The sequence below is a fragment of the Haliaeetus albicilla genome, chromosome 9, assembly GCF_947461875.1.
Source record: "Haliaeetus albicilla chromosome 9, bHalAlb1.1, whole genome shotgun sequence".
Classification (NCBI taxonomy): domain Eukaryota; kingdom Metazoa; phylum Chordata; class Aves; order Accipitriformes; family Accipitridae; genus Haliaeetus; species Haliaeetus albicilla.
This window is the reverse complement of record NC_091491.1, coordinates 43,516,254-43,532,229: the sequence shown is the minus strand read 5'-3', so window position 1 is coordinate 43,532,229 and position 15,976 is coordinate 43,516,254.

The window sequence follows — 15,976 nt, the reverse complement described above, 5'->3', positions numbered from 1 at the left end:
TCAGCAGCCGTAAGCAAAGGGGGGAAAATATATCCAGTGTGTCATTTTACCCAGCCTCTGACAGCTGCTGCTGGCTCCAGCTCCTTCCTCTGCTCGTGATTTCTAGTGCAAAAAGGAAAATGATTTGAAAAGATCGTTACTGCATGAAACCCAGTTCTGAACATCTGTGCTGAATTGAAAATTTCATCCTAAAATAGATACACAGATACAGAGTGAAAAGGAGCAACTTATGGAAGAGAGCTTGCGGGAATTAACAAGAACCTAACCTGCCCTATAAAATTGCTCTGGGGGTATCTGAGCATCTATCAGCATTCCTTCCTAACTTCACTGCCCGCTGCGTTGCTGTATTAATTTCTCCCAGTAGCAGGTATTAGTCACTTTAACTGTGTCCATTCTCTAAAACAGCTCCATGCTGTTTGGAGGACATGGCGTCTCTGAAGTGTGGTACTAGGGTTGGGTCTGCGTTGCCCTTTTATGTGTTTTATCTGTAACACAAAATCAGTAACGTACGCCTGCAGCAGCACAGAAATGTATGCCTGAACATAACCTACCTCTTCAGTTGGTGCTTGGTTTTATGAGTTGCCATAATGGAGCTTCAATTTAGTCTGCAGTTAAATTATCTCTGCTCGTCTTTTCACGCAGCTCGGAGCAGCCCGTTCCAAGAGCCCTGTGCTCTCGGCACAGCGTAGTTCAGCGGCACTCTGTAGGGGTGCACAGGCCGGCGTCTGCTCGCCTTCAGTCTTGAGATAAGAAACAGAATAAAAGTTGATGGCGGCCGAAGACGCTGGCTCGGCAGCTGATGGAGGCTGTGTGCCGGCACAGGGGGGTGAGGGCGGTGGGGCAGGTGACGATGCCCGTGTCGGTGCCAGCCCGGCAGTGCCCGCCGGGGCTGCCACGGCAGCCAGGGCTGCCCAGAGCCGCCAGCCAGCCTGGCCCGGTAAAGGATTACCTGAGCTGTGCTTTTCGGGGAGAAAAGGCAGGATTCACCCCCGTGACCCCAGGGCTGAGAGCTGCCCTTCCCCTACTTCATAGGGAGCAGAGGGAAATAAAGCACTGTGTGGCTGAGAGGGGGTTTTTTTGTTCTTTAATCGCATGTTGTCCATAATGTAAAGCTTTATCTTGTCCTCTTGCCCCAGAAGCAGGGCTGGCTGATGCTGGGAGCATGCTGTCACCGGGAAGCTCTTCAGCCCTCCTGCTCAGCCACCACCTGGAAAACCCCCGGAGTCGCAGCTAACACCCGGTGTATTTTGTAGGGAATCGCTTTGATCGTTACTATTTTTAAAGAAAATTCTGGAGCGCGGCTTGAGCGTGCCAACTTAAACTGCTTGGAGAAGGGCCAGGGTTAGGAGGTAATTTATCACTTGAGTAGGTCGGGGAGAGTAAGTGCGTACGTTAGGGGCCTTACCAAAACCAGCTGAAAAGATGTTTGTCGTCTTATACCTACAACGTGCTTGAGAAGGGTGGGCAGTTCTTACTGGCTGTGAACAGAGAAAATCTCAAAGTCTGGCTCTTGTGCTGAGGGATCGCGTGCTTCCCAGCGCAAGGAGCACGAGCCCTTCCGTAGCTGACCTCTAACTTCCCCAGCCTCCCACCCTCTCCTGGCCTCCATTTTTTTTTCCCAGCCTCCCACCCCTTTTAGCCTCTTTTTTTCCCACACTCCCACCCCTGCTTAGTGTCCACTTGTTTCCCAACCTCCCACTCCCTCTTGGCCTCCCTTTTTTTCCCAGCCTCTCACTCCCTTTTGACCTCCAATCTTTTCCCAGCCTCCCACCCTCTTTTCCCAGTCTATCACCCCCTTTTGGCCTCCAACCCCTTTTTCCCGGCCTCGCACCCCCTTTTGCCCCTTCAGCCTGCCACGCTTTTGCTGCCTTGACTTTTTTTTTTCCCCAGTCTCGACTAGTGACTTTTATTTATTTGTTGTGTGGCCTTCCCTTGTTTCTGCTGTCTCAGCTTTTCCCCTCTCTGCTGAGCCCCTGGCAGGCTCCAGGAAACTGTTCTCAACTGTCCCATGTCTTCACAGCCAGACACAGCAAAACAAAAAAAACCCAACCCATTGGCAGGATTTGGGTCGGATGTGCTGCTTTCCACATCCTGGAGGAGCCGGGCGCAGCGCCCGCCGTGCCGGTGCTGCCCCGGAGCTGCAGCGGTATCGGGTGGTGGTGGAGGAACCAAAGGACAATCCATCTTCCTCCTGGAGCCGCTCTACTTGGCTCCGCAGAAGAGCAGCAGCAGCGTCCCGCTGGTAATCCGGTTGCCTCTCCCGGGGCAGGCAGCACGTCCCCTGGGACTCCTGCCCGGCAGCGTCCCTGCTGCACAATACACTTCTTATTTAAATCCTCGAGAAAATTAGAACACCGAATTCATTTAGTGGGATTTTTCTTTTGCATTACCAAGCCTTCAGTGCCTGCCTGGGGCACCGGTCAGTAACTGCAGCTGCCCCCCGGGGCTCCGGCCGCGCCGGGGCTGGGTGTCCCCGAGCCGTGGGGACCGGGGCGTGCAGGCAGGACGGGCTGGGGTGCTGGGCAGGACACGGGCAGGAAAGCGATATCTCTGGGTCGCACGCTGCATCTGAGAGGTGCTGCTCACGTAGAGCAGAGGTACCAAGCGATCGATTGTGCCCCTCGTTCCTCATGTGCACCGGCATGGCTCCTGGCTGATCTTAGGCAAGATAAAATCGCGAGGGCGTTCGTTTTCCAGACCCAGAGAGACAGGAGGAGCTGGTGTGTCGGTGGGGCCGGGCGCCTGGCAGCGAGCCCACCTTGTGCACCAGCAGCCTTCCCTTCGCTGCCCCTTTGCTGCCATGGCAGCCCCCCCGTGCCGCCAGAGTGGGGCGTGGGAATGGGGTGCTGCAGTGCCGGGGGGAGCCGTGGCCCGCGAAGAGCTGGCTAAGCAGAAGTACCGTCCGTGAACAGCCTTAAACATTGCAAAGAAACGAGGGCACGCGCTGATCTGCCTTTGCTACGCGGGCTGGCCCGGGATGCTACAGCGAGTACTTGCCACCTGGGCTGCTACCCGTGCCTTGGGCTCGGTGAGGTTCTGTGTCCAATGCTGCCTCTGTAATTGAACTTCAATATGCTACGCGTTCAAGTTTACTTAGATTATTTTTCTCTGGAGGAACCTCATATAACTAGGTGTTGGTAAACACGGACGTTGGCCTGTTGTCTGAGGCAGGCTTCTGCATACCCGTGCTCGGTAACAAACCTATTAATGACAATAACAAAATGACCACTGTAAGCTTAAGGCGGAACCAGTTCCATCATTGCTGGAACGGCTCAGGAGAACGCTGGGGTGTTTCAATTCTTGTTAGCCCCCATAACCACAGCCACCCACGATGGTCCCCTTCCCCGGCAGTGGCCGTGTCCCTCGGGCAGGCTGTGTCTCGGGGACCGCGTGGTGAGGATGCTGCGGGCTGGGGCAGTGCCACGGCTCTCCGGCCCCGGGTCCCTGGCCAGGACTCACTGGTGCTGCCCCGGCACCAGGTGCCAAAACGAGCCCAACCCTCTCAGAAATCTCTGCCCTCGGAGTTCAGCCCAGCGCAGAGCCTGGCGTGCAAACGCTCTGCCAGCAAAGTGAGGGCTTTGGTTACCCCCCCAGGTTGTTACCGACTGCCTTCAGGTATGCCAGTCAAACAGAGCGCTCGCTGCCGCAGAGCAAACATGCCAGGTTTGCCGCTTTCTGACTCACCAGTAAGTAAATGGGGCAATCTTCTGTTTCCCAACCTGTTTTCTTTCTCAGGAACTCGGTCTTCACTTCGCTTTCAGGACAGCAAAGACCTAATCCAGCTGCTAGTTCACACATGCATCTCTCTCCCTGCTCAACAGATGCCGGCAAAGCCCCTCATTTTTCCCGAGAAGGAAGATGGAGCTGTGCCCGGTGCCCCGGCAGCGGCGTGCCCGCCCGCTGAACCTCACAGGGCTGTGACCCGCTCCCCTGACGTCCCTTCCCACAGCCTGAGCCGTGTCCCGGGGTCCTGCCGACCCCGAATCGCTCCCAGGGCGAACGCTGCACCCCCATGAGCTGGGGGCTGCTGCGGGGCCGAGCGCTGCCCCGCTCCCACGGGGACGGGACGGGACAGGACAGGATTGGCCCCGTGTCCCGAGATGCCCCAACATGCGGGCGCAGGGCGACATTCCACGGGCAGCGCCCAGCGTCAGAAACTGCCAGAACCTAACTCTGTTTTTCACATGCCTCTTCCGTGTCATTTCATATTCAGTGCTAAAATGTAGGCCTCGCCACTTCCCAATTTATTTTCTGGCATTTTACATCTCCCCCTGTTTCAGTAACTCGCAGTGCTCCCCTTCCCCGGTGCCTCACAGCCCTGCTCCTGGAGGGGGGTACCCGCAGCCTGTTCTGCCAGGCAGATCGGCATCCCTCCAGCCTGCTGCCGGATGGATGGATGGCAGGAGAAGGGACACGCTTCCAATCCTTCCCCCTATTTTTTTTTCCTCCTTTTTTTTTTTTCTTCTCCCCATCCTAATCCCAGGCAGTGGTTTGTAATGCTGCAGTTTGAAGATACCCGCTTGTGACAGATGAGCAACATTTTCTTGTACTTTATTTGTAAATTCTTTCCCAAAAGAGTGATTATTAGTAATTATATGAACCAAACTGCTACTTAAGTCTCTTGCTTTCCACGTGGCATCAGTTCAGGCTACTACAGGGCAGAAATCATTGAAGAATTTGGCACCCTATTTCGAGCATGCTGTGACAGTCCTCTCGGGCAAACAGAATTTCATATTAATTCTTTAATCCCTCATGTCCTACCCTTCTGAGCTGAAGACTCATTCTGGGAAGAAATCTGCTAAATCCGGCACGTGACTTTCTCGCAGCACCGCTTGCGCTGTAGTTTTGAACGGGAACAGGAAGAAATGTGTCAACAACTTCGTGTCTCTTCTTGTCTGGGAAGCGGCATCCCTTGCCAAGTCGGTAATGCCTTTCGGCGAGGCGCGCCGCCTGCCAACCGCATCCCTGCGCCGCGGGCGCGAGCACCCCTGGGGTGCCGCTCGGAGCCCCGCGGACCCCCGGTCCTCGCCCACGGCTGCGGACCAGAGGTGCGGGACGGGGACGTCTCCGCCTGCCTGCCGCCGGCTGGCAGGAGCCGCGGTTTGCCTCCCCGCGCTGCGTCGAGGGGGAGGCTGAGTCATCCCCTCGTTTGTTTTTTTTTTTAATAGTCCGGAGGAGGCCCAGCTGTCTCCCCGCCGGGCGCGGAGCGTCTGTGCCGCACGGCTTCAGCCTCCGTGCGAGCGCGGTGGCTTCCCACTTCATCCTTAATGTCATTGTTCCCGGGGAACGGCGTGTGCTGGCAGCGTACCGCCCCGTCCGCGGGTCACTCGCTGTCGCCGCATATGTCGGGATTGGCTTAATTGGGGCTAAACCAGGGCTGTGTTCACACCTTCTCTCTGGAAACAAGGAGGAGATGAGCGTTAAAACCGTGCTGGAGCTTGCGTTTCGCCCGATGTGTTTGTGGCAGTCGAGGCGTGTTGCCTTCACGCGTCTCTCTTCTTCCCGGACTCGATCCAATGGTTGGATTGAGGTGGTTTTGGTAAGGGGAGCGCATCCTCCTGCCAAACCGGAGCCGCCGGCAGCCCCCCAGCTCTGCTTTGGGCAAAGCTCACGTGCTGAAATGCAGCGTGTTGAACCCATGGCCGCAGGGCAGCTGCTGGCTTCTGTTGTCCGTGTGTAAGTTGCAGCAACAGGAATTCGGATGCAGCCCTGGTGCCGGGATGGAGCTGGCGGGGCACTCACGCCCAGCCCCCCTGTGCATGGTGCTGTGCACCCAGACCCCCACCACAGCAGGGACAAGTGGTGCTGGACTGGGTCCCACGGGCACTGCAGTCTGTAACGCCTGAGCTCCTCCGTGGGCATCGGCATGGTGTTTTGGTGCTTGTTGCTCCAGATGGGTTCTGGTCTTGGAATGTTTGTGCAGGATAAAAAAAAAAAAAAAAAAAAAAAATAAAAAAAAAATCAGAAAATGAATGTATACTCCTGAGTTTCAGTAGTGGATGGGGGATAGCCATGGTGTTATACAATTCATTAAAAATATTATACTGATGGGCAATGCACTGTAATTAAAAAAAAAAAAGATTGTTTGCAAATCATGCGGGGATTTGTTTTAATTAAGTGCCGCCTTGTCAGACCCACGCTGGGTTACAGAGGCTGTGAGAGCCCGGTTTCTCTCTTAATTAGCTGATTAGCTTCCCTGGCCAAAGGAGGCTGGCTGGCGCAGGCCGCCGGCCATGTGCGGGGGTGACTTACATTGGCCATAGTTTGGATTTTTGCAGGGGGAGGAGTACAGAAGCTTGATGTACTGCGACTGCCGACAAATGAGGAAGCTACCAATAAAAAAAAAGCAAACCAAAACCAAACAAACCAACTGCCCCAAAGGATAGCCCAGCCCCAGGCAGCTGCTCTTCCTGAGCTGCCCCAGCCGGGCTGTCCCTGGGGGGGGACGGGGGACCCCGGGGCAGGGGGGGGTCCCTGCACGGGCGATAGGGCAGCACCCAGTGCCCCCTGTGCCCACCGGCGGGGCCACGCAGAGCTGCATGACGGGTACTAGGAGTTCCTTAGAGCTGCATTCCTGCAGCGTGTTAAACCGATGCAGAAATCACCGCCATAACGTAAAAATATGGGATGCCTTTGTCAGAGGGGGAGAAGGGACCCCCCGACCCACGGTGCTGGAGATCTTGTCGTGCTTAGTGGACGTTCCCACTCGAGCATGGGGACGGTCCCTCCGCCAAGACAGCTTGGACTTACTGACTGGGGTTTTTTCCACACCTGGGCTGAATCCCAGGTTTGCCATCGCTTGCCAGGGATTGCGGCTAGCAGGGGAGGAAACACAATGGGAGAGGAGAAAATCTTTGTAACCCGCTCTGCAAAACTGCACAGATCTTTTTTTAAAAAGAAAAAAAAAAATGAAAATTTTCAAAGGCCCTTTTAAAAACAGGGTTAAAGAAGGAAAACTTTGGAGATCAGAATTACAGTGTAGAACTAAGCTTTAGTGAGGAAAAGTTTCATTTCCTGTTAGTTTTGTTCATGGGTTTATGTTAGTTTTATGAAGTTGTATGCTGTAATTTATCTAGTCTTTCCTATATATGGGAACATTTCAGAGTAAAATGTTGTTAACAGCTTGAAATGCTGCCATGCTCTAGCATTTTTTGTTTTAACACTATTCAATGTGAAAAAATTAATATTTTGACTCAAAATACTGAATAGCAACTATGAATGTTAAAAATTAGCAGCTCATTTCAAAATCTGTCAAAACTTCCCAGCGAACAGAAATACCGATTTATTTATTTTTTTGGACCAGCTCTAATCTTGCCAGTGAACTGTGGTGGATCTCTGCAGCAGAACTGTCAGTGACCGGCAAAAGGTTTTCCAAGGCAGAGCCCCGCACTGTCCCATGTATGTGTCAAAGCCCTTTCCAAGAGGAAAAATGCCTTCAGTTTTCTGTGTGGGGAAGGACTTTCAGGTGCGGCTCGCTTTCAATATTTGGCTTTTCAATAGATGTCTGATTGTCTTCAGAGGTAGCAGACACCGATCAGCACCACCAAAGCCGCTGCTGGAAAATCACAGCATTTGGTGTCTCTGAGAAGTGGTGGCTTATTTCAGTAGCTCCCTGGTTTTCCATGGCTGAAGACTATTCCCAGAACTGTGGGAAGTGGCAAACTTTAAAACCTTCAAATGCGTGACCTTCCGGTGGGTGTTAGCCCAGCTAGCCAGGGGAGCTTCCCAGGGAGCCTGCTCTGCCTCCACGCTCGGGCTGCTTCGCTTGTCTGCCGGCTCCGATTATACAGCTGAGCACGGGTCTGGTTTCCTTCTTCAGTGCACCAGAGGAATCTGTGCAGTATTCCAGTAATTTTTTAAAAGTCATTAATTATTAAGCAGGCATGTATTTGGGGTCAAGTGAGATAACTTAGCCTAAGAGATATAACTTTGTTTGCAAAGCTGTTTGTGCGGAACAGCTGTTTCTGCAGAGCAGCCTATTGTGGAGGGAAGAAAATTTATAACTAAAAAAGTTATAAAATGTCAACAAAGGCTCTGGTATAAATAGCCGAAAGTTCAGATAAAATAGGAACCATTGAGGGCCACTTTTCTCAGCCTTTGAAAACCAACTGGGAGTTTTTGACAGTAAAAATTGTTCGACCTGCCAGTGAAGCCCTGGGTGATCCCAGCCCCTGGAGTCCCGCTGGACTGGACGCGCTCGGGGCAGGAGCCCCACTGGCCCCCAAGCTCTGCCCTCCCGTGGGGCACCGCATCCCCCGGCCCCCCAGCCAGGGGCCAGGAGCCGCACGGAGCAGGGCGGCTGGTCCCGTCCCATCCCACCCCATCCCACGGAGCAGGAGCAGGGGCAGGGGCAGCAGGACAGAGCCCGGCCAGCCACCCCGCGTGCCCTCGCTCCAGCCGGCTAGCGAGGCATCCCGGCATCCCGGGCGAGGAGAGCAGCAGCTGCTCCCTGCGTCTTCTGGTCTTGTTATCGTCTGCTGGCACTTAAACCCCTAATAGCTTGTGCAAAATTAGCTTTACTGGGAAAGCGTGTGTACTTTAGCTCTTCGCTCCTAATGCATCAATTAAGCTCCGCGTTATCTGGGAAAGGCAGGGGGAGGCGAGGGCAACGCCTGCAGAAGCCGGGCTGCAGGCAGGAGAAGGGAAAACTGCCTTCCAGTACCCAGGACTGTGGGAAACCCTCGCCCCGGTGTCCCCCTGCCCCTGCTCCCTCCTGGCCGGCCGGTCATGCCACATCTTCCCGCGGCTCTGCTGGGGCAAGCTGGGGGGACAGCAGCCGTGCCCCAGGGGTTGGCACCGGCCCCCCTCAGCCCACCCGCTGGCACGAGGCTCGGCGGCCCCTGGCCCACTGCACAACAGCAGCTTCCAGAGGAAAAAACAGAAAGGCACAAAGGGAATTAGCTTAGAAATGTGCTTCCAGACTGTGGGAACCACAAATTATACAACTCAAGTGACGTTTCTCACGTCACTGCGAGGACGGACATTTGCAGGTGTGGTTGCCAGTTGTGTGAAGAGTGCAATCCTTTTTTTATTGTTTAAATAATAAAAACTATGTGCTTTAAAAAACAAAACCAAACAAACCACAACCCTAAACGGATGTCATTGAAATCCTTCACCTGGGATAACAGGGAGATCAAAGAACAGAAAAACACAAAGGCTCTGGCTTTGCTTTACCTCCTTGCTTGGCTTGTCCCTCTGACTTAGACTGCTGGGAGGGAGCTGTCTCTTCTACGGTAAGAACTGGTGGGTTTTCCACTGGCTGTGATTACAGGTCGGACTGCGCTCATATGCATAACGCAATGCAGTTTCCAGCATTAATTATGCATCCTCAGAACCGGCACATTTAGCAGAGAAGCGGTCGGGATCCTGGAGGCGCTAAGGAGAGCGATGCGAGGGGAGATGCAGAAGGGCTTCTCGGGTGGGCAGCACACTGCAGTGCTCCTGTGCCGGGATCAGGCTCTGCTCTGCTTTAGCGAGAGGTAAATCGGTGACGGGGGCCTCCTGCTGTCAGATGCACGCTTCGAGCAACCACACGCTTGAGTATGGGCTGCTTACCAGCGTGATGCACTGCTGAGGATTTATTTTGATGCCCCGTTGAAGGTCTCCACTAATTTTGGGGGAGGTTTTCCCAAGGGGGTTTTGTTTGGTGCCAGCTTGAACAGAAAACAGAGAGGCCGGGGTCCCTGGCGGACACCCTGCCTGCCCTCCTTCAGTGCTCTTCCATTGCAAAGAGGAGAAAATAACCGTAAAGCAGTTGTGGTCAGGCTCCAGCAGCAGCAGAAGACACCCGATAGAGTCAAATCTGTTTCCTGCCTGCTGCGACCCGTGGCAGCCCGGCCAGCTCCGGATGCTCCTGCGGCTGGAGGAGCGGGGGGGGTTTCTCTCGGTCTCGACATGACTCGGCAGAGCTGTGCACCGCAGCCCTCGTCCCGCCGCTCCCTCCTCCCGGCCCTCCCTGCGCGAGCGGCAAGGGCACTGACACCCCAGCGTGGTCTCCTGGGAGAAAAAACAAAGAATTTGGCTACACGCTCTGAGGACAGCCAAGGATGATTTGAATGAGCTGATAATGCTGTTTCCTTGTTCTCAAATGGGACTTCTGAGGGTTTTTTTCCTCCTCTGCTTCTTTTTGACTCTTCCTTATTGCTCCCGTTTGAGGAGCGGTGAGCGTTGCCCTCTGCCCGTGGCCGGGGAGCCCACCTCCCCCCGCACCGCATGGGCAGTAGGTGCAAAAACCCACAACTGAATCCCAGTCTGTGTTTGCAGCCCTTAACTCTTGGGTCATAAATAGTAACTACTGAATGTTAAAGTTCTATTATCCCTCTACGATAGATTTAGCTCTTCTACAGCCCTTTGCATTTCTAGATTTCCAAGTGTTTTACCAGGGTGGTTAATTCTGATTATCCTTGCTTACTTACTAGGAAGCTGGAGCAGGGGCAAGTGAAGGGACTTGTTATTCCCTGTCAGAGCGAGTTACAGCTAGAGGAAAACGCCGGGCTCCCCTTTGGCAGCCTCCTGCCCTGCCACTAGCAATCCTGCCTCCACTTTTCTATTAGAAAAGCCCTGCATGGCCAACCACACTGGAATTAATTCTTCTTTTAAATGAATCATGCTAAAAAATTCACGACGCAGGAGTGGAAGGATTATTTTTCGGAAGAAGCCTTGCCTGCAGGAGGCACAGATCCTGGCAAAGTAAACCCTGACCCTCCCTGCTTCCTGCAGCAGGCAGAACCCATGAATAAGGAAAAACTGCCCTCCTCCTGAAAAGCCCCCTCGGCTCCCACCCCGCGTGGGGCTGGCGGTGCCCCTGCCACGGCTGGGAGAGGCTCTGCTGGGGCTGCAGCCCACTGCTCGGTGGGGAGAGGGGCCGTGCTTCCATGTGGATGTGATCCCGATGGGAAGGGCCAGGTCAGCAAAACTCATCTTTTTTTTTTTTTTTTGTTATTGCCCATCAGAGCATAAGTGGGCCTGAGAGTAAGATTCACCCTCCCGCCAGCCCCCGCTGCCCCCTCAACCCGCATCCCTCGCTGCCCTCGGTCCCTGCCCATCCCTGCTCCCGGCTGCTTTCCCTCAATGAAATTGCTCCTGGTGACCCGCCACTTTGTGGGCAGCGACCTCCCTTCCACCAGGACCGGCCGTTCTGCACCAGGACCGTCCCACGGGGCAGCCGGTGAGCCTGCGGTACCCGGCACAGGGGGATGCTGGTATCAGCCACGCACCCAGCATCGCATCTGCGGGCTCTCCGTCACCCTAAAGCTGCAGCCCGCTCCTCACCTGCACAAAGCCGGCTTCTCCTACGCTTTTCTCTCCCACCGCCACAGGACTGCGCGCACGCACGCGGTCACAGAAAGGCCCTGGCATTTTGTTTCAACCAGAAAACACCAATTTGCAATGCAACGTGAATGCAGAAGGCTGAACAAACCCAAACCTGGGTCCGTGCCCCCTGCCCGCTGCTGCCGTTTCCCTGCCGACTTGGCAGCAGCGTGGGCGAGCCGCCCCAGCCGGGGGCTCTCGTGGGACCCCAGCCCCATCCCCGTCCGTCCCCCGGCACCGCGCTTGCCCTGCATCAGCCCCCGGCTGGGCAGCGAGCCCCGGCAGGGCTGCGCGGCAGGCCCAGAAGTGAGCAATATACGTACCAGCCGGAGTGCCTGATTGCTCCGGTTTAATGGCTTTTTAACTTAATCATCCCTCCAGACGGAGGGAGTGAAGGGAAGCGCCACCTGACAGCGCTTCTGAGACACTCCAGCAGCGAAGCGCGGAGCAGCTCCGCGCCGGCGGGCACTGGGAGGGATGGACGGGTGGGCGTTCTGCTGTGAATCTATAGGTGACTCACAACGGCAATGCACGCGTGGAAGGCTGTCCGGTTCCTTGCTTTATGTAATGCTCAGCATTTTCTCTGCACCTTGGTATCCAGAACAGCTATTTGCTACCTAATGCACCTTGCCACAGCGAGCAGTGACGCACCGGGGAGTTAGCAGAGGAATTCCAACAGCATTATCTTAGTGACCATGTTGCTGCATTTCTTTGCTGCTTTGCAAAAATTGGGGCAGCTAAAAGGCAGACTTGCTAAGTGTTGGCTGGCTTTTCTGGGGTTGTAGCCCTTCTACAACACGTCGCCAAGGGAAAATGTGAACTGTTAGATATAAATACAACTTTTTCCTAATGTGCCCTAGTAAAGAACACAGGCTCCTAATCAATTTTTCTTTTGAGTTGAGTCTTAAAATGGTTTCTCCAATCAAGTATGTTATCTTTCAGGAGAAAAAAAAAAACAAAACACCTTCAGAAATCCTGTTGCCTAAGGGGTGAAGAGAAACATGTAGTGGTTTGTTTTCATAGGAAAATCAGTCTTTGTTCAGAGAATGAATCAAACATGCAGGGACTTTGACTTGGATGAGTTAACCAGGCGTTTAGCAATACAGTTTTATAACATGTGCGTGATTTCTAATGAACTGCGTGACAAGAAGTGGCCAAAACTGCGATTGGCAACAGCAGGGCTGTGTTTGGTTAGGAAGGTCTGCTTCAGTATTTGGCATGGTCCGGCCCACAACCAGAAACTCGCTCGCTTATTGCAAGAGCTTACATACGACCTGAAAATATGTACGTTTGTACAGTAAATAACATCATCTGCTTGGAAAAAAAGTCTGCATTTACCTCGGGAGATATTCCCATCGGTATTTAACGGGGAAGTGTTGTACGGATACGTATGAATTGGGTCACACCGCACCCAACTCTGAGACTCGTACGAAAGGCTTTTTGTTTGGTGGGCTGATTTCTGAAAACGCTGTTCGGCCGGTGCCCATGTGCTGCTACTCACCGCCGCAGCGGGTCCCACCTGCTGTATTTATGGTCCAGCTGGGGGGGGTCTGGCGCAGCCGGCGCCGGCGGACACAGCGACGGGCGCTGGGGTGGCTCTGGGTGCGTTTCTCGGTCTGGGCTCAAGCTGCTGCAGAGTTAGTCACCCTATTTCTTGGCTGGTTTTCTTTGCTTTGAAAAGCACCTTCCACACAAGGCTCTTGCCACGTTTGCGGTCCCTTCTGTGCTCATCCAGACCCCGGAGATCTGTCTTCTCCCTTACTGAGGGTAGTTGCTCACGGGCCCCCGGGATGCTGCTCCTCTTCCTCCCTGCCCTGGCTGCCCTATGGAGAGCCCACGCATCACACTCTCAGCTGGGTGGGTACCTCCAGGGATACCAGAAAGGCTGAAAAATTAGCTTTTTCTTGGCAGTAACGCTGCGGGGATGAAGGGAGGCGAGATGGACTCCCAACTGGAAAATGCCTTTTCTGCCCTCCTCTGTTGAAAACCATCCTACTGTGAATGTAATACTTTTTCTGCAGCTCTAGGAAATACAATAATAGGTTGCACATTCAAACCAGCTGCTCGTTTATTTTTTCAACTGCCTCTGAAAAATGCTCGTAATTAGGAAAAATGTATAACAAGAAGTACAAACAAATCAAAGTCTGTCATTAGCCAGGAAGAGTTGGCTCTCTGCCCTAGCTATGGTTTTATTAAATTAGAATAATGAAGCAGAAGCTATACAAAGAAAAACAAGTGCTTTGGAAAGGTCTGAAAATATACAGCCATTAGTTTAGAAAACACATTTTCAAATTTAAACGTGAAGCTGTAAACATGTTAGCTTGTGCTGTTCTAATACCTCCTTCTGTAAGGCTGCATGAACCTTAAAGAAATACCCTTTAAAAGGGAAATGGGAGGAAATCTTCTGTAATGCTTTAAATTTCAACTGTGGAACTGGCAGAACCAGTCCCAGAGCAGATCTCCACGGACTCAGAGGTGGCTCCGCGGTGTCCCCGCCAGCAGCGGTGCCAGCAGAGCTTTGGCAGTGGCCAGCTGGTTTGAAGGGCAGTGGCGAGGCTGTGCCAGGTGGGACTCGAGGATGGTGGTGGCATTATGGATTTGCCTCGTCTCCTTTGGGAGAGGTAATCCCCCCCCAGAAATGCTCTGTCTTGCACAAGGGGTGTCGCGGAGCGATGTGCACTGGAGCAGCTGGGACATGGGATGAGGAGAGGAAGGACAGCCTGGGGCGAGGGGACAGTCCCCAGGGCATCTGCACCATGTCACACTGTCGTGGTTTAACCCCAGCCAGCAACTCAGCACCACGCAGCCGCTCACTCACTTCCCCCCCACCCAGTGGGATGGGGGAGAGAATTGGGGAGGAAAAAGTAAAACTCATGGGTTGAGATAAAGACAGTTTAACAGGACAGAAAGGAAGAAAATAATAATGGTAATATTTTTGTCATTTTATTATTATTAATAAAAGAATTGGAATATACAAAACAAGTGATGCACAATGCAATTGCTTACCACTTGCCAACCGATGCCCAGTTAGCTCCTGAGCAGCGATCCCCCCCAGACCAACTCCTCCCAGTTTATATACTGGCATGATGTCACACAGTATAGAATACCCCTTTGGCCAGTTGGGGTCAGCTGCTCTGGCTGTCCCCCCTCCCAACTTCTTGTGCCCCTCCAGCCTTCCTGCTGGCTGGGCATGAGAAGCTCAAAAATCCTTGACTTGGTACAAACACTACTTAGCTACAACTGAAACCATCAGAGTGTTACAACATTATTCTCATCCTAAAGCCAAAACATAGCACTATACCAGCTACTAGAAAGAAAATTAACTCTATCCCAGACGAAACCAGGACACACACTTATGGTCAGAGCTTCAGGATGGAAACACAGCTCCATAGGTTTGATTTCTGCAGGTAAGTTGTTTTCCTGGCTCTGGTGCAGACCAGGCTCAGAAGCGGTAGCCTGCAGATCTTCCCGTTCATTGCCTTCCTCCATGCTTGCTTCACACAACGTCTGGACGCACACAGAAGTGTTGAAGACCTCTGTGGCCTGAGGGACAAAACATGGGCAGGCCACTGCCAAAGGACCTGCTCTCTTGCAAGCACTAGAATAAGCCAGTTTCGATGCATTTCACTGCTTCAAAGTTCCTTTTTTCCCATCCATTTCTTTTAATAACTGCTATATGGTCGTTTGTTGCTTTCAAAACCAAAACAAAAATGACCTTGCCAATATGAGCAGAAAAATACTTTCAAAAGTCTTCACCTGTGTGTTTCCTAATGTGTAGTTGGGAGCTGGGAAAATAAGTCTTGCCCTTAATGCTCTTCAAATGGAGGTGCTGCGGGGCCACGGCCGGGACAGGCTGTGGGGCAGGACGGGCAGGACTTACCGGTCCTGCTCCAGGCTCCAGGGCAAAGCTGGTGGCCCTGTGCAGACCCCACAAGTGGCACTTCCCATCATTAGATCCAAATGACAGCCAGAGCCAGACGTGGGGCTCGTCAGCGTTCAGCGGCATTGGCACCGGGGGTGGTGATCTCGTCCCTGCGCACCGAGACGGGGCAGCCGTCCCCGAGCCCGTGGGCTCGGCGGTGGGAGGAAAACCGCGGCACAGCTGCCGCGGTGGGTCTGGTTTGAGAGGTAGTTTTTATTCGTAATTATTTCTGGTTTATTTAAGCCATGATTTCTGAAGCTGCAGCCCATGGAACACACACAGATGTTATTTGGTCAGAGCGGGTTTGCAACGCGGTGCCAAGGTCGCCTCGCGCGTGCGTGCGGATATTTACCTGCAGGTTGCAACCCTGCTCCCTCGCATCGAGAGTAAGGACCCTTTGAGAGTCAGTAACTTGGCCGGCAGCTTCCTCCAGCTGGTAACTTTAATGAGCAGGATCACTCCTGGCAGTGTTGAAGTAGAACAACAGAAATAACTTGTTCTGGAGTTTGAGCCCAAACTGAGCATACAAATTCGTACTCTGGGCCCCACCATCTAAATGTATTGTGTAAAAAATTTCCACTTGTTTGTGGACTACAGGTAACACCGGTCACATACTCTTTGGTCTGTCTTCCCTGGGAAAATCTCTCTGAGAACAGGAGCAGGTTTTGACTACAAACTTTTCAACTCTTTGTCCACAACTTTTGTAAACAAGCCGCCAGCGCAGAGCTGAGGGCTTTGCTGCCC